Source organism: Primulina eburnea, chromosome 7 (assembly GCF_022965805.1).
Source record: "Primulina eburnea isolate SZY01 chromosome 7, ASM2296580v1, whole genome shotgun sequence".
NCBI lineage: Eukaryota > Viridiplantae > Streptophyta > Magnoliopsida > Lamiales > Gesneriaceae > Primulina > Primulina eburnea.
In genome coordinates this window covers 28,891,039-28,912,113 of record NC_133107.1, presented here as the reverse complement: position 1 = coordinate 28,912,113, position 21,075 = coordinate 28,891,039, and the positions used below count along the sequence as shown (strand labels likewise).

At 32.5% G+C, this 21,075-nt stretch overlaps 1 protein-coding gene across 1 annotated transcript in view; it reads right to left on the bottom strand.

The window, feature by feature from the left end:
• Positions 1 to 19,633, bottom strand: part of LOC140837380 (O-fucosyltransferase 9-like) — a 36,124-nt gene extending 16,491 nt beyond the window's left edge. The window contains 3 exon segments of the mRNA XM_073203514.1: positions 9,368 to 9,445; positions 10,064 to 10,133; positions 18,974 to 19,633. The gene's annotated coding sequence lies outside the window, so the exon portion shown is untranslated.
• Between the last annotated feature and the right edge of the window lie 1,442 nt (positions 19,634 to 21,075).

Below are 21,075 nucleotides of genomic sequence, written 5' to 3'. Positions count from 1 at the left end.
GGACCTAGACTTTTAAATTATTGCAAAGAAGAAATTGATAGTCTTCTTAAAAATGAATTGATAAGACCAAGTAATAGTCCTTGGAGTTGTCCAGCATTTTATGTAGAAAATGCAGCAGAAATTGAGAGAGGAGCTCCAAGACTTGTTATCAATTATAAACCGCTTAATAAAGCATTAAATGGATAAAGCATCCATTACCAAATAAAAGAGATTTATTAAATAGATTATTTAAAGGGAAAATATTCTCTTCTTTTGATTTAAAATCAGGATTCTACCAGATTCTTCTAAAAGAGGAAGATAAATATAAAACAGCTTTTACTGTACCATTTGGCCATTACGAATGGAATGTAATGCCATTTGGATTAAAAAATGCTCCAATGAAATTCCAAAATATAATGAATGAAATTTATAATTCATATATAGATTATATTATCGTCTATATAGATGATGTCTTTATATATTCCGATAATATTGATCAGCATTTTAAACATCTGAATATATTTATTCGAGTTACTAAAAAAGCTGGATTGACAGTAAATCAGAAAAAAGTAAAACTTTTTCAAACTAAGATAAAAATTTTAGGACATTATATTGAAAATGGATTAATAATTCCTATTGAAAGAGCAATTGTTTTTGCTGATAAATTTCCTGATAAAATCACTGATGTAAATCAATTAAAAAGATTTCTTGGAAGTCTTAATTATATAGGAGATTTTTTATAAAGATCTCGCTCAAGATTGTAAATTATTATTTCAAAGGTTGAAGAAAATCCTCAACCATGGACTGATAGTCATACTTTAGCAATACAGAAAATAAAAGAAAGAGTTAAAGAACTCCCTTGTTTATCTATTGTTAATCCTGAAGCATTCAAAATAGTTGAAACAGACGTCTCTGATATTGGATATGGAGGAATACTTAAACAAAAATTAGGTAATACATCTAAAGAAATTCTGTGAGATATACTTCTGGAACTTGGAATAATACTCAAAAGAATTATTCTACAATAAAGAAAGAAATTGTTTCAATTGTTAAATGTATTACAAAATTTGAAAGAGATCTTTTAAATAAGAAATTTTTATTAAGGGTTGATTGTAAATCTGCAAAAGATATTCTTTTAAAAGATGTTAAAGTAATATCATCTAAACAAATATTTGCTAGATGGCAAGCTATATTAGCATGTTTTAATTTTGATATTGAACATATCTCTAGAAAATCTAATTCTTTGCCAGATTTTCTAACCAGAGAATTTTTGCAGGGATCAACCTTGGAATACGGTTCTAAAAAGACCAGCAACCGGAAAAAAGACGATGAATAAACCACCCTTTAAAAGAGGGGTCACTGTTCCTCAGCCTAATTTGGCTTCTACATATGAAGAAAAATTTGATCCAATTAAAGAATTTGCAGATGATGATACTGCTTATGAAATTCATTAATATCATAATGCAATATTTGCATTAAAGGGTTCAAAATAAGATTTAAAATATCCTTATTTAATATCAGGATGTCTTAATTATTGTCCTGTTGATAAAGACCTTAAAGGTCTATCATCTATCCATATAGCTCAAAGCTATTTAATTAAAGATTTACAAACCATATTGAGCAGAAAAACCAGACTATTTTGAAACAATTTTAGTAGAAACTGGATCAGTTGAAATTCAACATATGGATCGCAATCGCGATTATGCATTTTCTAAAATGATAATAAAAAAGATTATCCCAGCTGCTAATTGGGGTTTACCCCTTAGCCAAGCTAGACAATTAAACACTTTTCAGGCAATGCCTAATATGTTTAATTATCATGATTATATTATGGCTTGGGATATCATTGTATTATATGAGAATTCTCAAAGAAAACACTCTTGGTGGATAAAATTCCAATTAGATGATATTCATCAATTCATACCCACATGGTTCAAAACTTTTTTCTTTTCTTGGGGGGTAATACCCTCAATCCTTCCAAGAAATGTTAAGAACATATGGATTAAGTTCCAAAATGCTAATACCCAGTTCGATGGTTTAACAACCATGATTCAATTTGCCATTATATAATGTTCCCAGGATTATTCGATGGGAATATGGACTGCAAGACCTGACTAAAGAAAAGTTTGAAATCAAGTTTGCCCCTACTATATTAATTAGGAAAATTCTTATAAAATGGTGGGGAAAAGAAGACTTCTTTGCAGAAGACAAAGTTTATGATCGACAGGGAGTAATAGCTCTGGGAGTTGCTAGAGAAACTATGAAGAATTTGAATCGTGACACCTCAACACAAACCACATTGTTAAAAGAACTTTTTCAACAATTGGAAAAAGATACCATTACTTCTATGTTTACAGAAGTTTTTGGTGAAAAATCAAAATTATCCACTCAAGAATCAACTTCCTCAAAAGGAAAGGAAAAAATGGAAAACGATACACAGATGACTGATCAAGACGATCTGCAAGATGCTCAGGACCCATATGAGGGTGATGACATATTTGCATTATTGAATGCATGAGACAGTGGATGTGTGAGCTGGAAGTCAAGAGCTTTGTGAACTGTGTCTCGACTAAAAGTCATGCATTATTGTTGTAAATTACTAAAGTCTATAATCTTATCTTTTATTGTGTACGTGTCCTTATTGTATTGGTTTAAGTAATATAGATAGTGGAAGTACTGTTTCCTTTTTGAATCTATAAGAGGAGTGGTTATCCTTTGTGAACCACACACCAAAAAATAGCTTCTCTCTAAATAAAAGAAGTTTGCGAGCAATTTCTTCAGATTTCAGGATTTCAATATGTAAGTATATGTCATACGATTATATTTATGATCCTCCATTTGATTATATCATGCCTTCTGCAAATTATTTAAAAATTTTAAAAAAGAAAATTAAATTAATCAAAACTCAAATTGAAGATCTTGAAAATCGATTAAAAGATCCAGAGATAAATCATGTTTATAAACAGTGGTTTGTTTATCCACATTTGGAGAGATCCAAGATTACCTTAAAGGCATTCGAGAAACAAAGCTCACAGCTTCCTGCTTAAAAGCTGAAGATTTGAAGACTAATCTTTATTTTTAAAACCTTATTAAGGTTGTTTGTTGTAAGCATCGAACTGGGTATTGACATTTTGGAACTTAATCCATATGTTCTTAACATTTCTTGGAAGGATTGAGGGCATTACCCCCCATGAGAAGAAAAAGGTTTTGAACCATGTGGGTATGAATTGATGAATATCATCTAATTGGAATTTTATCCACCAACAGTGTTTTCTTTGAGAATTCTCATATAATACAATGATATCCCAAGCCATGATATAATCATGATAATTAAACATATTAGGCATTATCTGAAAAGTGTTTAATTGTCTGGCTTGGCTAAGGGGTAAACCCCAATTAGCAGCTGGGATAATCTTTTTTATTATCATTTTAGAAAATGCATAATCGCGATTGCGATCTATATGTTGAATTTCAACTGATCCAGTTTCTACTAAAATTGTTTCAAAATAGTCTAGTTTTTCTGCCCAATATGGGTTGTAAATCTTTAATTAAATAGCTTTGAGCTATATGGATAGGTGATAGACCTTTAAGGTCTTTTTCAACAGGACATCAATTAATACATCCTGATATTAAATAGGGATATTTTAAATCTTCTTTTGAACCCTTTAATGCAAATATTGCATTATGATAGTAATGAATTTCATAAGCAGTATCATCATCTGCAAATTCTTTAATTGGATCAAATTTTTCTTCTTCTGTAGAAGCCATATTAGGCTGAGGAACTGTGACCCCTCTTTTAAAGGGTGGTTTATTCATCGTCTTTTTCCGGTTGCTGGTCTCTTTAGAACCGTCTTCCAAGGTTGATCCCTGCAAAAATTCTCTGGTTAGAAAATCTGGTAAAGAATTAGATTTTCCAGAGATATGTTCCATATCAAAATCAAAACATGCTAATATAGCTTGACATCTAGCAAATATTTGTTTAGATGCTATTACTTTAACATCTTTTAAAAGAATATCTTTAGCAGATTTACAATCAACCCTTAATAAAAATTTCTTATTTAAAAGATCACTTTCAAATTTTGTAATACATTTAACAATTGAAACAATTTCTTTCTTTATTGTAGAATAATTCTTTTGAGTATTATTCCAAGTTCCCGATGTATATCTCACAAGAATTTCTTTAGATGTATTACCTAATTTTTGTTTAAGTATTCCTCCATATCCAATATCAGAGGCGTCTGTTTCAACTATTTTGAATGCTTCAGGATTAGCAATAGATAAACAAGGGAGTTCTTTAACTCTTTCTTTTATTTTCTGTATTGCTAAAGTATGACTATCAGTCTATAGTTGAAGATTTTCTTCAACCTTTGAAATAATAATTTACAATCTTGAGCGAGATCTTTATAAAAAATCTTCTATATAATTAAGACTTCCAAGAAATCTTTGTAATTGATTTACATCAGTGATTTTATCAGGAAATTTATCAGCAAAAACAATTGCTCTTTCAATAGGAATTATTATTCCATTTTCAATATAATGTCCTAAGAATTTTATCTTAGTTTGAAAAAGTTTTACTTTTTTCTGATTTACTGTCAATCCAACTTTTTTGGTAACTTGAACAAATATATTCAGATGTTTAAAATGCCGATCAATATTATCGGAATATATAAGGACATCATCTATATAGACGATAATATAATCTATATATGAATTATAAATTTCATTCATTATATTTTGGAATTCCATTGGAGCATTTTTTAATCCAAATGACATTACATTCCATTCGTAATGGCCAAATGGTACAGTAAAAGCTGTTTTATATTTATTTTCCTCTTTTAGAAGAATATGGTAGAATCCTGATTTTAAATCAAAACAAGAGAATATTTTCCCTTTAAATAATCTATTTAATAAATCTCTTTTATTTGGTAATGGATGCTTTATCCATTTAATGCTTTATTAAGCGGTTTATAATTGATAACAAGTCTTGGAGCTCCTCTCTCAATTTCTGCTGCATTTTCTACATAAAATGCTGGACAACTCCAAGACTATTACTTGGTCTTATCAATTCTTTTTTAAGAAGACTATCAATTTCTTCTTTGCAATAATTTAAAAGTCTAGGTCTCATAGCTATAGGCCTAGCTTTAGTAGGAACTTTATCCTCAATAAAATCATCCATATAAGGTAGACTAACTTGATGTTTCTTCCTATTCCAAAAGGCATTAGGAACATCAACACAAATTTCTTTAGATATATTTTCTGAAATAATTTTTATTTTTTCTTGAATTTTCTCAAAATTTATTTTTTTCTTCAATATTTTTTAAAAAAACTTCAACTAACAAAATTTTCTTTATTATTTACTATTTTTTGTAAAATATTAATAGATTTTGAAACAGGTATAGTGGTAAACGAGAAAAATAAATTATCTCCTTTAATATTGGTATATAAACCCTTTTCATTAATTTTATTAATAGGAAACAACATTTGGAAAAATGGGGTTCCTAGAATCACAGGAGTAAAGATATTTTTAATGAGAATAAAAATAGTATTTAAACAAACTCCAGAATTACATATTGCTACATCAGACAATTTGTAATTGACTATAAGAGGTTGTTTATTAGCAGCTGTTATAAATTGAGCAGTCTTTTTATAATATTTAGAAGGAACAATTCCTTCACTGATGTAATTTACATCATCTCCTGTATCCAGAAGTGCTTCAATAGTAATTTTAAATTTTTTATTAATAATTAATGTTATTTTTGAGTACCATTTTTGAGAAATGATTTGATCAATTTTATTAACCCATACCATTTGATTTATTTCATTATCATCTTTGGTTAAAATATTTTCTTCTTCTTCTTCTTCATCAGAAGTAGAATCTTTTTCCAAAATATGATCATTATTAATACTAAGATTATTTACTCTTTCTTTTAAATATTTTATCTTAGATTTTATCTGATCTATCTCTCCTTTTAATTCAGAGATAGTAGGCTCTCTTTCTTTTTGTTTTGCCTTTTCTAATATTTTTTTAATAAGAATATAATTCATGTTCTTGTACAGTATTTTGTACAAGTTTAGGAGGCTTGTGATTTGCAATATTTAAATAATGTTCTATAGCTTTTCTTTTTTCAATAGGGTCTTTTATTTGATCTATTAGATCTAAAATGAAAGTTTTTTCATTTGATATAAATTTATTTCTAACCCCATAAAATTTATGAGACGTGTATCACAATCACAATCTGGATCACAGATTTTATTTTCTGATATTTCAGAATCATTTTCGGAACTACTATTAGAATATTCAGAGAATTCATTATCAATAATATTGATATAAAAATCTTTTTCTTTTAGATTTTCTTCTTTATTAAGAAGAATATTTACCAATGATTCTTTTAAATCATTGTTTATATTGAGATTATTTATCTTTTTCTTGACACAACACTTATTAGCCTTATGTTCAATCTTTCCACATTTCCAGCATACTGGAACTTTATTAGAATCATTTTTTATGGGTTTTTTTAAATCTTTTCTTAGAATATTTTTTAGATTTTTTTTTTATCTTTTAGATAATGTTTTTTTCTTTTTAAAAGGAAATCTCTTTCTCTTTTTATCCCTTTTAGGATATTGTATTTGTTGAAAACCATTTGCTCGCAAAAGTCTCCGATAATATTTCGGTTTTCTTCTTTTTGCATATCAAGTTGTCTTTTTAACTTGATGTCATTACAAAGAGTTATACCTTCTGCAGTTATTTCTGCAGATAAATCTCTATAAGTAAGAATACTCCAATCTATAGAGTTTGTTAGAGATTTAGATTTTAATCTATTTTTCACTCTTTCAGCAAAAAGAACTGGAAGTCCAGAAATAAATTTTTCTTTCCAAAAATTTGCATTGCAATCATTTCTGGTTAAAACTTTTGTCATAAACACATTTTTATACCATCTGAATTCAGATAGTGTTGGACATCTTAAATTCATTAATTGTTCTTGAGATCTATCTAATTGAACTTCATTAGCTCCAATAAAATTAGATAGAATAGTATAAATAAGTGTATTAACTGCATCCAATTCTTCTCTTCCATTTAGATCAATTATAGAAGAGTTAAGAATTTTATTATTTGCCTCTTTTGAAAGATAAAAATCCCACCATCCTTGAAGTTGACCAGTAAAATCAGTAATAATAGCTTGGGCAATTTGCCTATCATTATTACCTTTTATCTTTGCGGCAGAAGAGTATATTAACATTTGTTTAATAACAGTTTTAATCTGATATTCAGACTTTCCATCTATATTCCATTCAGTAATGGCTTCACCATTAAACTGAACATAATATTTCTTTTCTTCAATTTGAAGATCTATAGGTGTTGTCTTTTTATAAAAAGGTTTTACAATTGATATTTTATGCATTTTATTAATCTGCATTTCATCTTCAGAAGAACTTGAAAAATTTTCAAGTTGTTCCTCTTTGGTAATTACCGAAATAGAACCTTTTTCTTTTATATTTATTTTTTGTAATCGGTCTATTAGACCTTCCATAAAATCTTCATCTTTTTTGGAACTTAAAAGAAAGTTTTTTTCTTGCTTAAGATTAGGGGGATGTTTTATCATTAAAGCTTTAGAACTTTCTCCTTTAGAAATTTCTTGTTTTGGTTTAGAAAGAATTTCTTCTATTCTAGTAGTTTGATTTCTTAAAGAATGTAAAGTAAGATTAGTAAAATTATTTTGTTGAATTATATGGTCAAAATTACCATGCCCTATTTCTGATTTTATGGGAGTAGCATAAATTTCTTTATTACCTTTTTTAATTTGTAAAGCAGTAAAAGGATGATGAATCTCAAAAGATTCTTCTCCAGTTTCATGAACATATAATTTATATGTTGATTCAAGTGTATTTATAAAAGACTTATCGGTAAATTTGGAAATATTTTATTTCTTGCTGGAAAATATAAATTTTCTAGCCATTTGAAAAAATCTAAATTTAATTTAGTTTCTTCAACCCATTCTTTATATCTTAAATAATATAAAGCTTGTTGCTTTGAATTTTAACAACTTAAAAACCATTTTTTCTTATATAAATTTTTAATTTTCTCTAAACTTTTTGAATAAAATTTTTATGATTAATCACCATAACATTATAACCCATATCAGAAAAAGTAGGAGAGTCTGATTCTATTATTAACAGAATAACTTCTTTGAAATCGAGAAGTACTAGATTCAGGAAGATCAACCTTATATTCTGGTTGAGATATATTATCATTAGTTTTTTGAAGACCAGATATACTAATTTTTTCAAAATCAGATATAGAAGAAGTATAATTTCTACTTTCTTCTGGAAGTTTAATTCTTAAATGTCTTTGGGATGAGAATTTAATTTTCACATCACCATCTACATATTGAACTATACTTTATAGTTTTCTAGACTCTTCTTTAATAGTAGGAGCAATATTCTCCATTTTCCAGATTTCTGGTAAAGTAACTTGATTCTAATTTATTGTTTTGGGAATCATAATATTACTTTTGTTAATATCATTTATAAAGAGTGTAGTTTCACCTCTTTTTGATTTAATTTGATTAGTATTAATTCTGAAATTAGAAATTGTAGAATTCATAACTTTATAACAAATTCTATATAATAGAACAACATTTTCTGTACCATCTATCATATCGAAGCCTTCAGTCTTTATATTTAATGTGAGGGCTTTCATGAGATTTGGATCAGAAAGAGAGATTGGAAAATTAAGAAAATAGCTAAAATGTATTGGTCCTTCACATAATGAGGACTTTACTATTCCTAATAAGGAATCTTCAAATTTGTTATGCCTTTGATCTCTTACTAAAATTAAGGCCGAAGTGTTTAAACCTAATCTGGTGAGAGGTTTTAAACCTACTTAAATCATACCCAAATGCATAAATCTATAAGATTTCATATGTATATTTATAAGATTTTGGGATAACAAACTGAAAGAATCATAACCTCCTTTTAGAGGAATAGCTTCTTCTATGGTTTTTATAATATAATCAGATTTAAAATTAAATCCTTTAGATCTATATATCTTTGTATTAGAAGATACTGGTAATTTCCAGTTTTGAATATTTTTCTCGAAATTTCAGGAAATAATTACTTCTTTATTTTTAGCATTACTACTTGAAGATTTATTTTTGTTAAAAGATCGTATTATTTTATCCATTCAAGAATTTAGTAGATACGGTCAAGGATTTACCCCTACCTTACCCTTTGATTGTTGCACTGACATTTTCCACATATTGTAACTATAAGATATGATTCTTGAATATAGTTTTCAAATGTAAGCCAACCAAGAGACTCCGGAAGCAACTTATTTTCAAGGTTTGAAGAACTTCAGAGTCCAGATAAATGTTCATTGGAAAAGACGTACCGATAATCTTTGATGGTTTAACCCTCCATTTGCTTCAATTATCAGGAAACCATTTGGACTTCGGCAATTCTGAGAAGTCTAGAAACACAAAAGTGATAGGCATGACATCAGTTGAATATATATGAAGACAAACTGTCTATTTTGCAAGTAACTTAAGACTAACTCTATTGAATACCTATCCTCAAAGTTTTTAATACATTCCCAATGAAGGAAAGAAGATGCTTGTACTTTAGGAAAAGACTATGAGGTAATATAATGATACAAAAGAATACACAGAATTTTCCTGCTGCCATTTTCCAGCACCTTGCTTGACTTTACAAGTAAAAAACATTAATTAAACTGAACATAAGCATAGTTCAAAGTGTCATTTTTCAGGCAAACATTGAGGTGATTTTCTTCACAATTACATAAAAATGATAGCATTTATGCGGGTACAGAGTTCATCATACGTGCATATGCAGTATAAAAAAGTGGGAGTGGGAGGGCCTGCGGCATGTACTTCAGTCTTTACAATGAAACCATGTAAAAAGAAGTCTAATTACACATATATATGGATGAAGTTACTGCTTTCAACTGCCAAGTTATACCAACAATTACAAATTTTTATGAAGACACGCATCCGATAGGATTTGTAATATTGTTTGATACTGAGGGATCTAGTTATCGAATAAATAAACAAGTAATTCTATAACAAACCTGACTGAGAAACAGTCTGCCCAAGACAAGGCTTCCACTGACGCAGCTTGGGTTTCCATACATTCATTAACTGAATATAGTTTTCAGCCACAAATATTAAATTCAGCCAGAGATGAAACTTTACTGTGTAAGCATACGAGCACAAAATTCTCAAAGAAGACAGGAAGAACTAAACGTTTAAAAAAGCCATACAAAGGCACCACCTCAGATATAAGCATTATCAGTCCTTCAACTCGAATTTCTCCTTTTGTACAAATGGCTTTGTATATTGCAGACAGTTATCGAAGGAAAAGTTCACCCCCTTTTAAACTGATAACAAAGTAATCAAAATCGACCACAAGTGTAAAGGCTTAACCCAACCACAGATGAAACTGCACGATAATATAGTAATCCTTCCCTAAGATAATACTTTGTTTTGACGAAATTGTTAGCTACTACATTGACAGTCACATTTTTCACACCAGTATCCAAGCCCGAGCAGCATTGATATCCGAGGAGGAATAAGTCTACTTCCAATGATTACTGATTATTCTCTAGGAAACTCTACTTCCAGAAAATTGTTCTAAAAACAAAAACAAAACAAACAAACAAAACTTAAACTTATCATGCATTTCAACTTCTGCCAAAATTAGCTACAAAAATCCATAGATCAAGAGTTGGCGCAGAATTCTTCAAAATTAGACAACAGATATAGGGATGTAAACGATCCAAACCAAGCCGAACAGTATCGGGCTTGAGCTTGGCTCGTTTGAGATTAATTCAAGCTCAAACTTGAGCTCGAGCTTGATTCGAGTTTTTAGCATTTGGCTTGAGTTTGGCTCGTTTAAGATTGATAGAGCTCGAGCTCAAACTCGAGCTTTATTCGAGCTTTTATCATCAGGTTATAATTCAACTTGTCTTGAAATTACCAAACTTGTGAAAAGCTCGAGTACGACTCGTTAAAAGCTCGTTTATCATGTTAATCAAGCCGGGCTCGAGCTTGGTTTATTAATAGCTCGTTTATCATATTTAACAAGCCTTACTTGAGCTCGGATCGTTTTCGAGCTCGTAAAACATACAATTGAGCTCGAATTTGAGCTTGATTTGAGCTTGTTAAAATTAAATATGTAACGTCCCAAAAATTTAAAGGTCCGCGTGAACCACGTGCATATAAATTTTTAAATTCCTTTGGTATTTTATTAAATTGTTTTAAAGCCTAAAATGCATGTTTCTTTCATTAATTTATGTTTAATTATTTTTATGCATTTTATGCGTAATTCATGCATGGTGGATTTAATTCATGAAAATTTAAAAGTTCACGCATTAGGGTTTCTAGGTGCATGTCACGTTCGAACGAGGATCGGAGACCGGAGAATTTTCAGGAAAATTATTTTATTTCCCGATTTATTTTTATAAATTAAGTTGAAGCGTTTTAATTATATTTTTCAAAATATGAGATTTTATTGGGTATTTTTACCCGTAGGATTTTATTTTATCCGGTACGTAAATTTTATCGTATCGGGGGACTTTTTGAAGGTTCGGTTAATATTTTTAAAATCTTTCCAAAACGAAATAGTTTTCCGGAGTATGTTTTGATTTATTGGGCACTTAAATATCTTTTTAAAACCTTTAAATAACATATAGGGCCCATTTATTTAATATTAAACCATATATTTATCACCTAAATTAATATTTAACCTAACCCTTCCCCCACCAACAGCCGACACCTCCTCCCTCAGCTTTTTCCATCGGTTTCATCATTTCACAGCTGAAGGAACCATCGGCCAAGCTCTATTCTTGAAAGAAAATTGCTCTCCGGCACTCGTTCTTCGTTTCCCTCGCGACTACATCATCAAGGCACGCATTGTATCATTATTTCTGCATCATTCACGTTATTATATGCTGTCATGTGTGAATTATTTATGTTTGGCTCGGTATTTTCATGACAAATTCTCATGGCTTCGGTTTTCATGATTTAAGCTTGCATCTTCTTGGCATCTCACGTTTTTTTTGTCTTTTGATGTAAAGGGGACCGCCGATGGGTGCTGAGTGCTGTTAAGGTCGGGATTAAGATGTCTAAGGGCTGGGGTTGAGGTGTGTTAAATTCTAGTAGAAGAATGATCAAGAGTAAGCGGGATCGAAAGTTTGAGGAGTAGATCGGTTGTGAGGTGTTAGGAGTTTCAATCCATGTTTTTCTGCTACACCAGCTGTGCGAGGGCTGAACCAAGCCTTGGATCAGGCCGTGCTGGGTCTGAGACCCGGTTTAGAGAGGCTTGACCGCTGCTGGAACCGCCCCCAAGGCCGGGCGATCGAGTGCAATTTCGAGGGACTAGGACTCGGGTGATGGGTGGTGTTGTTTCTCGGCTCTCAGCAGGTTGTAGCCTGCATGTAGCTGGGGCCTTGAGTCTAGTGGGTCCAGCAGGGTCCTAGGGTGGGCTAGGGGAGGATGGTTCATGGCTAGATCCGTGGGCTGAAGGCTAGGAACGCATTTATGGATAGTGCTAGAATTTAGGCTCGAAGGGAAGCTGCTGGAAAATTCCAGCAGCTGTTGAGGCTGTCTTCGTGAGTCTATGAGGGCTGGAACGTGGAGTTTTGGGGCTGATAGGGCGTGTTTTGGGCATGGTATAAGTTTGGTATAATTCGATTAAGTTTCGAGTCGATTCGGGTTAAAATCTGGACCCCGCTCCAAGTTTTAAAACAATTCGGTTAAGTTATGAATTGGGCTCGAGTTTACGTCTAGGAATGATTTTAAAAATGTTTTGGGATATTTTTAGGAGTTTGGTAAGCTTCAGATCAAAATAATGAGTTTTGGAATTATTCGGGATTTAATCGCCGCACGAAATGTTAATTAAAGGAATAATGGAAACGTCTAGATTTAAGCTTAATAAAATTATGAGAAATTATATTTAAGCTCACATCATTATTTGAAGTCTGTTTTTAATTTGGGAATTTTATGCTAAGGTTTGATTTAATTCGGGATTAAAGCACATTATTATGTTATATTTAAGGATTAATTTAAAGGTCATCGATTTAAGCCAAATAAAAATATGGGAAAATTTTTGTAGGCTTAAATAATTATTTGGGATGTGTTAGAGTCAATGGAATTAAGAAAATGTCAAAGAAGTGAAAATTTACGTCTATGGGCAAAATGGTAATTTTTGGGTTTCCAGGGGAAAAATAGTCATTTTTCACCCGAGGTGAGATTTTTGTCCTGGCAGCGCCCTGAGCACATATTATCATGTTTTAAATGTTTATGCATCATGTTTACGATTTTTACGTAATTATGATGAATACGTTGCGTGCTTGGTTTAAAGGAAAAATTATGTATATGCATGCTTTTATTAAGTGATGAATATGATGACACGTTTGAAGGAAGTGAATTAGTTGTGACTAACACGATGACACGATGATATGATTGGAAATATCGTGAGGGAAAAGGCCCCAGTGGGAGCCCGTTTACGGGAGAAGGCCCCAGAGGGAGCCCGACGATCGTATTTCCATTGACATGATATGATGACATGATAGGCTCGGGCTCAGTTGACGGGTGAGAGTGTCGCTGATGACCCCCGCCGCCGGGTACCGCGGTTACACGTAGATGGATCCATCGACTGACATGATGACATGATGATACGAAAGTCACAGCTAATGAACGGAATTCAAATTAAGATTTTAACACGTATATGCTGATACGATGATACATGCTATTACCACGTTTTAACAGGTCACAGTTACGCATACAATATGATAACATGATTAGACACGTTTTGACACGATATGATTTTACACGACACGTTTACGTTATGATTTTAAGTTCATGAAATATATGTTGAATATGATATTTTTCACTGCTGTGTGCTATGTATATGTACTTGTTATTCCCGATACAGGCGTGTTGAGTCTTTAGACTCACTAGGCGTGTGTGATGCAGGTGAGTTTCATGATGAGGAGACTTGAGGTGCCGAACTCTGAGTAGGCAGAACTGGTGGGGTGACACGACCCGAGGACCACATGTTTTCCGCATTACGATTTATGAGATTGAGAGGAGATGAATATTTTCAAACGTTGATGATTTTAAGTTTTTATTCGTTCACGTATCCGTATGATTCTGGATAAGTTTATGATTATGAATTAAGTTTGGTTATTTTAAATTGCGCTATTTTTACGGGCAGATAATTACGATTATTTTAAATGTTATTTCGAAAATACGAACTTTTATAAATAAAAAAAAAAATTATTCCGCACTTTTTAAAACGAGTGAGACGTTACAGTTGGTATCAGAGCCAGGTTCCTGTATAGGGTTGTGCCACCGCCAGCTTCTGCCGCTCAGTTTTCAAGCCTCAAGTCTGTAAGCTTTTATGATTTAAATGATTTACTCATATCACCTGCATGTTAACATGATTTACGCTTTATGATGATCTACGGTATATGTTTAACTGCTTTTATGATTTAAGGATTTACTGTTTTCAAAACTAGATTAAATTGCATGTTGATTACGTTTGGAATTGGACGTGTCTAAGAATTTGAATATTGGGCTTTAGGAGAAGTTGATAATGATTTAATTACATTGATTTTAGGTTAGAAGTACTGATGTTCTACTTTTGGGGTAATAAGTTAATCTTGAAAATTATGAATGCTTTTGGAACTTGAATTGGTTCGTGGTTGCTAGTTGAATTAATTTTTTAGGATTCCATGTAAGGATTAATGATTTGATAACTACGACAATCTTTGGAAGTATAAAAACGTATAATTTATTTAGGATGCATGCTCTACCTAGTGGGACCTAAGGATTAAATTGAATGGATTGAGAATTTTAAAGACATAACTGTATTAACCAATAATTTGAGGACCTAAGTGCAACAATAAACTTCTAAGGGACTATTTCGAATTTACCAAACTTTGGGATTAAATTTTTAGTTTTGAGAATTTTAAGGTTTAATGAGGCTAAATCGAAAATTTTAAAGGGACCAAGAATGCAAATTTCGAAGAGTTGTAGGGACAAAAATATAATTTTTGAGAACTTTTAGTGCCAAATTGCAAATTTCGAAAATTTTGAGGATTTAATTTGAACTTTGAGGACCACTTAGGTTGAATCAATAATTTTTCGAGGTTATGATAATTGATTTTGGGTTTAATAAACTTAAAATTTCTGAAATTTATGTACGAGAAACCTATAAAGTAGGATTAGGAACGCCAAGAACTTATGGATAATTGTTGGATTCTTGAGATTTAGGACAAACAGATAATATTCGAGGAAAGTAAGAACTAATTTTGCAATTTTTAAGAAATTTGGGGGATTTGTTTGGCAGTAAGCGAAAAGCAAAGGGTTTAAATGACCGGAATTTTGGATGATTTAGATTTGAAGGGATATTTAGAAACTTGAGATATCTGGGTTATAATGTTATAAGAAACAAGGACATTGTAGGGTGAATCAATCTTGGGCTTGAAAATTTAAGTGTTAGTGAAATAATGTTGTGGTAAATTAAGAATTTAAAGTTATGACAATTTAAGGTGAAGTTGATCAGTTAGCTAAGTTATAAGAATAGACATGGAACTAGCAAAATTTTGGGAACTTAAGTTTGATGTATCATAAATTTTTAATCGTGATCTTAAGAGTTAAAATTATTACTTTGTTGGAATTTATTTTTTTTCTAGAAAGTTGGGTGTGATTGATGGTTAGGATATTTGATAGACGCATGTAAGAATTGAGGTATTCACCTTGTCTTGAGAAATTGTTTTTTAGTTATTAAGAAACTTGAGAATAAGTGAATATGTGTATTAGAATTATGTTATCCAAAAATATTTGGGTTGCGTAAGTTTGAATTTCAAATGTATGGGATATGCGTTAATACGGAAATTTTGCGTGAAATTAAAACAAAGAGTAGTGGTGTTCAACTTAGGTTACCCATGAACAAATATTAAGATTTTTACCGAATAAGAAATCTAAAATCTTGATATGGGAGTTCTAGAATTCTATGAGTTATAAGCGAAGATGATTTATTAGAGATAGTCTAAGGCTACCATGGGATAATTTATTAAGTTTTATATGCTAGACTTAATTAGGTATTAAGGATGCGTAAGAAAGACATATTCGTTTAAATGAGGAAAATCCAAGGTTTTAGACCTCAAATTTATTGCAATTGGGAAGATAATAGTTTAAATATGTAATTGGTGCTAGAATGATTTTATTATTTAGGTAGAAGAAGATTGATATTGTATATTTTGGGTGTTATGGATTAACGTTACTCGAGAATTTAGATTTGCAACAATTTTATATTGGAGATGTACTTGTAATTAGTTAAGTTACGAAAGTTTGGTGCCGTAAGATAAAGATTCGATTCAAGGATCTTAGGCTGATATTATTATGGGGTTGAGATAAGGTTTAACTTTCAAGTGTATTATCGAGAATAGAAGTCGATCAGTAATTTTTGGTGCTTAAGTTTCTCAAGTTGAATTGCATAAATGCTAATATAATATGTCAATAAACATCCTGAGTATAGTGTAAGAAAGTAAGACGCAATAAAATTCAGACTGTCATTTCTAATATTGGGAAGTTTAAGAAAAGTTGAAATTTGAGGTTATAGAAAAATGAAACTAGGTTACCATGGGTAGTTATAAGTTGAGTTTCGCAAACAAAGATTTAGAAGGTAGAGTTTATTAGAATTGAGGAGATGTAAGAACAACTTAACACTTATTTTATCAGAGTAGTGCAGCGGAAACATGGACTATTGAGATTCTAAAATTAAGATTCTAAATTTTTTGTTTGTCGAGGGTTAGCGAATTTCGGGGACGAAATTCAATTTAAGGGGGGAAGATTGTAACGTCCCAAAAATTTAAAGGTCCGCGTGAACCACGTGCATATAAATTTTTAAATTCCTTTGGTATTTTATTAAATTGTTTTAAAGCCTAAAATGCATGTTTCTTTCATTAATTTATGTTTAATTATTTTTATGCATTTTATGCGTAATTCATGCATGGTGGATTTAATTCATGAAAATTTAAAAGTTCACGCATTAGGGTTTCTAGGTGCATGTCACGTTCGAACGAGGATCGGAGACCGGAGAATTTTCAGGAAAATTATTTTATTTCCCGATTTATTTTTATAAATTAAGTTGAAGCGTTTTAATTATATTTTTCAAAAAATGAGATTTTATTGGGTATTTTTACCCGTAGGATTTTATTTTATCCGGTACGTAAATTTTATCGTATCGGGGGACTTTTTGAAGGTTCGGTTAATATTTTTAAAATCTTTCCAAAACGAAATAGTTTTCCGGAGTATGTTTGGATTTATTGGGCACTTAAATATCTTTTTAAAACTTTTAAATAACATATAGGGCCCATTTATTTAATATTAAACCATATATTTATCACCTAAATTAATATTTAACCTAACCCTTCCCCCACCAACAGCCGACACCTCCTCCCTCAGCTTTTTCCATCGGTTTCATCATTTCACAGCTGAAGGAACCATCGGCCAAGCTCTATTCTTGAAAGAAAATTGCTCTCCGGCACTCGTTCTTCGTTTCCCTCGCGACTACATCATCAAGGCACGCATTGTATCATTATTTCTGAATCATTCACGTTATTATATGCTGTCATGTGTGAATTATTTATGTTTGGCTCGGTATTTTCATGACAAATTCTCATGGCTTCGGTTTTCATGATTTAAGCTTGCATCTTCTTGGCATCTCACGTTTTTTTTGTCTTTTGATGTAAAGGGGACTGCCGATGGGTGCTGAGTGCTGTTAAGGTCGGGATTAAGATGTCTAAGGGCTGGGGTTGAGGTGTGTTAAATTCTAGTAGAAGAATGATCAAGAGTAAGCGGGATCGAAAGTTTGAGGAGTAGATCGGTTGTGAGGTGTTAGGAGTTTCAATCCATGTTTTTCTGCTACACCAGCTGTGCGAGGGCTGAACCAAGCCTTGGATCAGGCCGTGCTGGGTCTGAGACCCGGTTTAGAGAGGCTTGACCGCTGCTGGAACCGCCCCCAAGGCCGGGCGATCGAGTGCAATTTCGAGGGACTAGGACTCGGGTGATGGGTGGTGTTGTTTCTCGGCTCTCAGCAGGTTGTAGCCTGCATGTAGCTGGGGCCTTGAGTCTAGTGGGTCCAGCAGGGTCCTAGGGTGGGCTAGGGGAGGATGGTTCATGGCTAGATCCGTGGGCTGAAGGCTAGGAACGCATTTATGGATAGTGCTAGAATTTAGGCTCGAAGGGAAGCTGCTGGAAAATTCCAGCAGCTGTTGAGGCTGTCTTCGTGAGTCTATGAGGGCTGGAACGTGGAGTTTTGGGGCTGATAGGGCGTGTTTTGGGCATGGTATAAGTTTGGTATAATTCGATTAAGTTTCGAGTCGATTCGGGTTAAAATCTGGACCCCGCTCCAAGTTTTAAAACAATTCGGTTAAGTTATGAATTGGGCTCGAGCTTGGTTTATTAATAGCTCGTTTATCATATTTAACAAGCCTTACTTGAGCTCGGATCGTTTTCGAGCTCGTAAAACATACAATTGAGCTCGAATTTGAGCTTGATTTGAGCTTGTTAAAATTAAATATATCTATGAACTAATTTTATATTAGACATACAAGTTTAACTTTTATTAGTACTAATATTTTTATTTGTTAATTCAACAAATGAGTCAAGCTCGAGCTTACGAGCCACCTAAACGAGCCGAGTTCGAGCTCGCGAGCCTATTAACGAACATGTTTGCGAGCTCACGAGCCGAATACGCTTAGGCTTGAGCTTGGTTTGATTAAGTTGTCGAGCTCAAAATCGAGCTTGAGCTTGGTTTGATATGATTAACAAACGAACTCAAACAAGCTTTCTATCGAGCCGAGCTAGCTCCGAATAGCTCGCGAACGGTTTGGTTTGTTTACATACCTAAGATACCATGGAATATCACAGAAATGGCGAAAAAAACACAATGTAGAGAATCAAATTACCATATTTGAGCTACTATTGCTCTCAGCCTCCATTAAGGGCCAGAGTTTCTCAAAGACCTCAGGGCTCCTGTAAACAGATCCAGGTCCCACTACATCACGACTTCCTCTACTACTACTAGAATTATTATTCACAACATCAAATCCCAGAGTACCCATATACATAAGCATCCCGGATATATAAAACAAAGGAGACACCTGCATCCGCGGTGGAGGTCTTCCCACTGCTGTGACGATGGCGGGGAGAAGAAGGCGGGGACGAAGAACTCGTCCCGTTGCTCAGTCGGCTTAACCCATGCATAATTCTCTAAATCCTCCACTTACCCCAGTAAAAAAAGAGGGTTTCTCGTAAAAAGAAGAATGGAGCAGAGCTACCAGCTTAAAGCTGGGATATTTGGCGTCAGAGTAGAAAAAGAATCATCTTTTAAAGTGAAATTGTCCACTTATCGGCGGTGAAATAGTACCAGTAGAACCTGCCAAAAAAAAAACGAGTCTTGTGTTCACTTCCACAACCGCAGGGCAGCGTAGTTTCGCCGGTACTCAAGCGTAGTATGACACGGCGGCGTGGCAGCGGAGGAGAGAAGTGTGTGGTGGCGAGAAACAGGGGACACATGAAGACATTAATGAAGGGTGGGGAAGTTTAAAGAAGTTGGCGTATGGAAAGTTAATTTTACAATTAATAAAGAATACAGTCAAGGAATCAAATTAATTTTTTGGTTATTACATTAAATAAACAAAAGTGATCAAATGTTCTTTTCACATAAATTACTGCACCCAAAAACTACGGTCTGCGACTTCAAAGATTCCAAGAAAATCTGCATTTTTTTTCTAGAATAGAATTGCAATGTGTATTCCAGTTTAGTAAATAAATACAGTATAATATTAAGAAAAAAAACAATACTTCCAATCAACTTGGATCCACCTTTGTCTCTAATGAAAACTACTCATTTATTTTATTTTGTAACTAAAGCCCACTGATTTTAAGGAAACGCGTTGAGAGGTGTACCAATGCTATTCAAATGTGGAAAAGTGGGGCCTTTTTTCTTTTTATTTATCTTTTTCTTTGTTTTTTTCTTTTTAAAAAAACAATCAAGTCACGTTCTACAAGTGGGAATTTAACACAAAGGAATAGCTTCTAGAAAATGTACACTGTCCCAAATAAATGAAAATTAAATAATTATAACTCAAGACAACGTGTTGTCCTGGAATGTTGCAACACAAGCTGTGATACCTGAGTTTGCTTACCTTTTTACAAGCTCCACTAATATACGGTATGCCAGATAATAAATTAGACATATCTTATACAACATCATACTTACAAAGGTTCTTCAATGTCTTGAAATTTGCGTAACTCATCTTTTGACGTCAAAGATCAAGTTCACTCACTTTTGCATGTTTTTATATAAGTTCTTCTCCTAATTGATAGCAATTATCTGCAGATCTTGTACTTCTCAAACAAAAATGTTAGAATTATCTAAAAAAATTTACAAGAATTTTTATCAAACTTATCATGCAAATCATCATCACACAATTGATTAATGCTTATCAATTTTGAGTTTAGTCCCTCGACATGTGGCACATTACAAAGCTTGGGACTTCCTTCAACATTCAGTGTTTCTTTAACAATCCTTCATTTTGCTCCATCTCCATAGGCGACTCTACCATTCTTTTGTTCAACATAGTCTGTGAGATGTTCTCTTGAACATGTCATTTGGCGTGAACTTCCATTATCAAAGTACCATTGATCTGTATTGTTAGATTTTAACGATGTATAAACAATATGACAATGAATTTTAGCCTTAGGTCTCCAAACTTTCTTCACTGAAATTCATTTGTCGGAGGTGTTGCGGTAGGTGTTTTGGGACACCTTGTGCAACATCCGATTTGCTTCCCAGAACATGTAGTCGTGCCTTAGCTTAAAACAATACGATTTTATATAAATATGTTTGAAACACTAGTGACACACAAAATGGCGTTTCATTTTCTTCGGCTTTTGAGCAGCAAATTGCTTCTTTGATGGAAAATTTTTGGCCATAGAAGGGAGTGACAATTGGTGTACTTGATGTATTACTGTTTTCTCTCAAAAATACAATTGGTTTGGATGA